Genomic DNA, 5,619 nt, shown 5'->3' with positions numbered 1-5,619 from the left:
AGCAACAAGCCTAAACCTCCATCAGCACGTAGGTTCCGTAAAGGCAGAGACCGTAGGGGTTTTTGTTCCGGGCCTGGGTTTACTGCAGGGATAGGTGGCTGAGTGAGGGATGCTTGCTGTCTGCGCAACGGCCTCTCAGGTCCCAGGGTCTCCTTGATGACTTCCTGTGATAAATACAACTGACTGTATTTTACCCTCACTGATACTCTACTCACCGGAAAGTTTTCATCATTTTGGGTTTTTTTTTTTTTTTTTTTTTTTTTTCCCTTTCTCGTAACTCCTTGAAATGGGTTGGAAGGACACGAGCTGAAAGTTAAACTGGATAACTCTTTATGTTGAAATTGTACAAATCCGCTTGTGGAGAAAGGAGAGTCCATTTCTCTGCGTGGAAACGTGGCTGTGTGCAGAGCGTGGTCTGAGGAGGCCCCCATGATTCGCTGGGACCCTTTGACTTCTAGCTGTGAGACACGGCTATCCAGAAACTGAGACACTTCCATTATGTGATCAATTTTGAATTTGAGGGGATTCCAAATGCAGAGAAACTAGAAAGGTTCTGACCACGTTCAAAGGTTTCAGGTCCTGAGAATGAGAGGCAGAGGCAGGGGACGCTTTGAGGACCAAAGTATTACACATTTTTCTGAAATGATATTTAAGTATTAAAACACAGAGACCGTTTCCGGTACCCCCAAAGCCCTCTTCTTTGGCAAGAGTTTCCACTGAGGATACTATTTTCCCCACTCAAAGTGGAAGGTGCTCTAACTGACTAAAACATTTAGCAACTGTTGACTGAATATCGACTGTGACCCCTCCGGATTTGTATTTTTTTTTTTCTCAGTTGAAAAAAGGATGCCTGATTGAGGAACCCACTTTAATAGGAGCCAGATAGAGTAGAAAGAGGAACAGATTGGGAGATAAATAACATCATTATTTATATGATGTCTGCTTTCTCAAAGGGATTTTGGAGTTCGGTAGGAGGTCTACAGAAATCAGAAAACGTTACTTCAACTCCCACTGCCTCATGCCAGCAGGAGACTCTCAAACCAACCACATGGCTTCCCCGAGCCTCAGTTTCCTCATCCGTAAAGTGGGGAAGTAGCATCGCCTTTTCTACACACCTAGGATGAAGGAAGAAGGTAGATATGAAACAGCAAAGTGCTTGGGGAGCCCGGGTGTCTCAGTCGGTTAGGCGACTGACTTTAGCTCGGGTCATGATCTCGCGGTTTGTGAGTTCGAGTCCCGCGTCGGGCTCTGTGCTGATAGCTCAGAGCCTGGAGCCTGCTTCAGATTCTGTGTCTCCTTCTCTCTCTCTGCCCCTCCCCTGCTAGCACTCTGTCTCTCTCTCTCTCAAAAATAAATAAGCATTAAAAAAATGTTTTAAAAAGAAACGGCAAAGTGCTCAATAAGTAGAGAATGATTAGAAACAAGAAGAAAAATGTAAACAAAAGAATGTATCTTACATTTGTCTGTCCTTTTACTTTCATGGGGCTTGAAGCAATACTTATTAACTTTCGTGTTCCACTTTGACGTCTTTCACGATGCCTTTATTAATAATAGTTGCACGTTAAATAGCAAACCAGTCAGTAATACGCCCAAATATATAAGAGTAAATAGACAATATGGATGGCACTTAAAATCAGTGGAAAAAGAAGGATTATTCAATCACAGTTTGGGAAGACATAAAATCCAATTCTCTTCTTATTCACATAAATACCATGAGGATAAAACATTTAAATATAAAACTGAAGTATAAAAATACTAAAAGAAAAGATGGCTATATATTTGAAAACTTTTGTTGGGAGTGAGGAAATTCTTCCAAAGCAAGACACAAAACTTAGCAACGATAAAAATAATGATAAATGTACCCATATAAAAATTTAAAACTGCTATGGGGAAAAATAAATTGACCCTACATAAGAAAGAAAAGAGGCTCCTTTCCCCCCAATATTAGAGAGTTAACAACAAATGTGGGAGAAAAAGAATAAAATTGGATAAACGATATAAACAGGCAATTCACAGAAAATAAATCAAATGGCTTCTACATTTATTAATATGTTCAATCTCATTTGTAATTAAAGAAATGTAAGTGATGGGGCGCCTGGGTGGCGCAGTCGGTTAAGCGTCCGACTTCAGCCCGGGTCACGATCTCTCGGTCTGTGAGTTCGAGCCCCGCGTCGGGCTCTGGGCTGATGGCTCAAAGCCTGGAGCCTGCTTCCGATTCTGTGTCTCCCTCTCTCTCTGCCCCTCCCCCGTTCATTCTCTGTCTTTCTCTGTCTCAAAAATAAATAAACGTTAAAAAAAAAATTAAAAAAAAAAGAAATGTAAGTGAAAACATTGAAATGTCATTTTCCACCCCTAAGATTGGCAGATACTGAAAAGAATGGCAATGTAACATAGCCAAGGGTATGTTCATATGCTGTAAGGTGAGAGTACCGCTTGGTACAACTTCTTTGAATAGCAGTTTGGCAAAATCTGCCAGACTTCTAAATGGACAGCATCTTTTTGGACAGCAAAGATACTTGTACATGACCATTTATTATAATACCTCTTTTGGTAGTAGCAAGAAGTTGAAAAAAAAAAAAAAACCACCTTAGTTCTCCATTAGCAAAGTACTAAAAAAATTATGGAACATCTGTCCAGTGGAAAAGCATGAAGCCATACAGGAAGAATGAAGCAGAGCTTTACTGTTGCTCTGAGACATGTTGCTAAATGGCCAGAGCAAAATCCCAAATAGCATGTATGGTATGTGCTCCTTTGTAAAAAAGAAAGAAAGAAAGAAAGAAAGAAAGAAAGAAAGAAAGAAAGAAAAATACATCGGCATGTTTATTTTAGTATTTTCAAAAGAATTAAAAGATAACTGCTTGGCAGATGTTTTTCAATGGATGCATTGGATTAATGGATTCATTCACTTGCTCTGATCCATAACATAACAGGATCTGGTTACCTATAAGGAAGCCATAGTTTTCAAGGTTTGAGCCTCCCCTTGGAGTCCCTCCTCACCTGTTTCTAACATGCTCAGAAGAAAACACATTCATGCACACACACACACACACACACACACACACACACACACGTGTTTCTCTTTAAGTAAAACCACTAGGGAAAATATCTTAGTGAACTACTTCAAATAACAAATAACAATCCATGTAAACTTCTAGCAGTCAAGACTTTTCAAGTTATGAGTGACAAAAGTGAAGAGTTAAACTATTTTACACAGAAAAGGACACTTATTAGGTCTTTCTTCAAGCACAGCCATACTGAGGGTCTCAGATGATGTCATCAAGACAGGTCTTTTCTCCTCTCTGTCAACACTCTAGGTTTTCATGTGGTGATTTCATCTTTTCCAAACGTAGTGGCCATCTTTCATCTGCGGAGCAATAAAGCAGTAAACACATTCAGGTTCACCTTTTTTTCTGCTCCTTGAACCTAGAGGGTAAAGTAAACTTTCACCTGTTCCAAAGCAGAAAATCCCAGGGGAGGCCTTGGTTTGGCCCAGCTAAGGTTACATGCACTCCTGCGAAACTGTCACCGTGGTCAACCGATAGGATGCTACGTGCGTCAGGGCCTGGCTGACCCATTGTGCTGATGCTGAAGGAAGTACCAGGTCTACTGGGACTAGTGGGCCCACCAGAATCACATCATTCAAATCTAGTCTTACAATGTTTCCATTCAAAGTGGACCCATTGCACATTTTTCAGCGCTGCCGATCAGGGTACGGCCCACTCCTTATAGATACAGCATGACAAATCTGACTCACAATTCTTTCATATTTGGAAGCTCCCCCCCCCAAAAAAAAAGAAACAGAAATGTGTTGGTACACAAAGACAAGACATTACCTTTCTTTTCTCTCTTAACAGCTTTTGCCTTATACAAGCTAAAAATCAAAAACAGTGGAGCTTTGATTCAACCCAAGCAAGTAGGTAGGGTTTTCAACGGAGGTGCCTATTTGGCAATGAGGTCATTATGAGAGGGATCATAGCTGGCAGGCTTTCTGTTATGTACTCGGCACCTAGCACACAGAGTGGAATACAGCAGTTTTTCAGTAAATATTTGTGAAGCAGGGATGGAAGAAGGAAAGGAAGGAGGGAGGGAAGGAAGGAAGGAAGGAAGGAAGGAAGGAAGGAAGGAAGGAAGGAAAGATGGAAGGAATAGAGGAAGGGAGTTGATTAGTAACACACTGGGTTAGATCCTTAAAGTACCAGATGTAAGTATGCCCAAGGAAGAGCTTTTGACTCCAAGGTGAACGTTTTGGAGATTCATGGAAAGTCTTATTAAGTAACAAAAATGCAAAGAATAAAGTCATTTATCTTAGTAGAGATTAATAAGAGTTAAGACCCAAGAAGAATGAAAAGTGCACCTTATGTATTTATCTTACCAAGCATTTGGTTTCTTAAGGCAATTTATTTCATTTTTAGTGGTTATGATATTTTAGCAAATACACATATGTATCCGCTCTATAAAACATGTTATTCTCAGTCTTGGTTACCTGCTCCTTCAAGAACTCTCTTCGCCTGGACATTAAAGCCCAAAGGCAAGGCATCCCTGCTTACCTTACTCATTGCTACAGTACCCAAGAGGGAATTCTGAGACTTTTGAGGGCAGAGCTTGAGGTTGAAATAGCAGATAACATTAGCAGACAGCATACAATTTGAAGGCTACTGGGAGTTTGACTTGTCTTGTCTCCCACGAGCCTCAGATTTCTCCTCACAGATTTTTTATTTGCATTGTTGCAAAACTTTTGTTCCATGAAGTTCTGTGATGTCATTTGGCTCTCACTTGATGTGAACACATCACTTAGTTATTAAGACAGCCTGTATCTTTGTTTTTCACTTGCCGTCATAGCTAAGTGGCATTACTTGGGGTCAGTCTGCTTTATAAACAGAATGGATACAGACCCAGAAATTTCCTCAGGTCATTATGCTGGTGACCCAAGTATTAAAAATGTTCGCATGATCATAAAACTAAAATGAAAACTTATATCATCATCATAGGATGCCCAAGAATTTGTGGATCCCTGAGACTCTACTGAGAAGCACTAGCTCTGTAGAAAGGTTTACTGTGCCTCCAGTCTCTAAGTGAGCTGTTTTTTCTAAGCCTCTGCCACGTAAGTGGTCATGTCCTGTGCCTTATCACCCATCGGCCTTTCCCCATCCCCACCCTTTGGCCACTGCGGGGTGGGTCAGGAAGGAAGGGTGCACTTGAGCCAAGGGTATGCAATCCACTGGCTGGTCAGTAGCCAGAAATTTTTAGACCGCATAAAGAGGAGTTGGCTACATTTCCTCTCTCACTTCTGTCCCTGAAACATGGAGACAAGTTGCCAGTTAACAACATGCGCAGAAATGCAGAAAGGTGATGCTGAACGGGGGCTAGGGCACCTCTGTGGGCCGCAAGCCAAGTGACATTATGGGAAAGCGGATACCATAAGCATTTTGAATTTGAATTTCAGTTGCGTGTATCAATCAATCCCAGCACAAGTTAGGTTAAGCAAAACAAAAAAAAGGAATAAGGAGGAGGAGGAGGAGGAGAAGGAGAAGAAGGAGAAGGAGGAGGAGAAGAAGGAGAAGGAGGAGGAGGAGGAGGAGGAGGAGGAGAGGAAGGAGGAGGAGGAGGAGGAGAAGGAGA

Source organism: Herpailurus yagouaroundi, unplaced genomic scaffold (genome assembly GCF_014898765.1).
Source record: "Herpailurus yagouaroundi ecotype Mexico unplaced genomic scaffold, PumYag 29, whole genome shotgun sequence".
NCBI lineage: Eukaryota > Metazoa > Chordata > Mammalia > Carnivora > Felidae > Herpailurus > Herpailurus yagouaroundi.
This window is presented reverse-complemented; position numbering follows the sequence as displayed.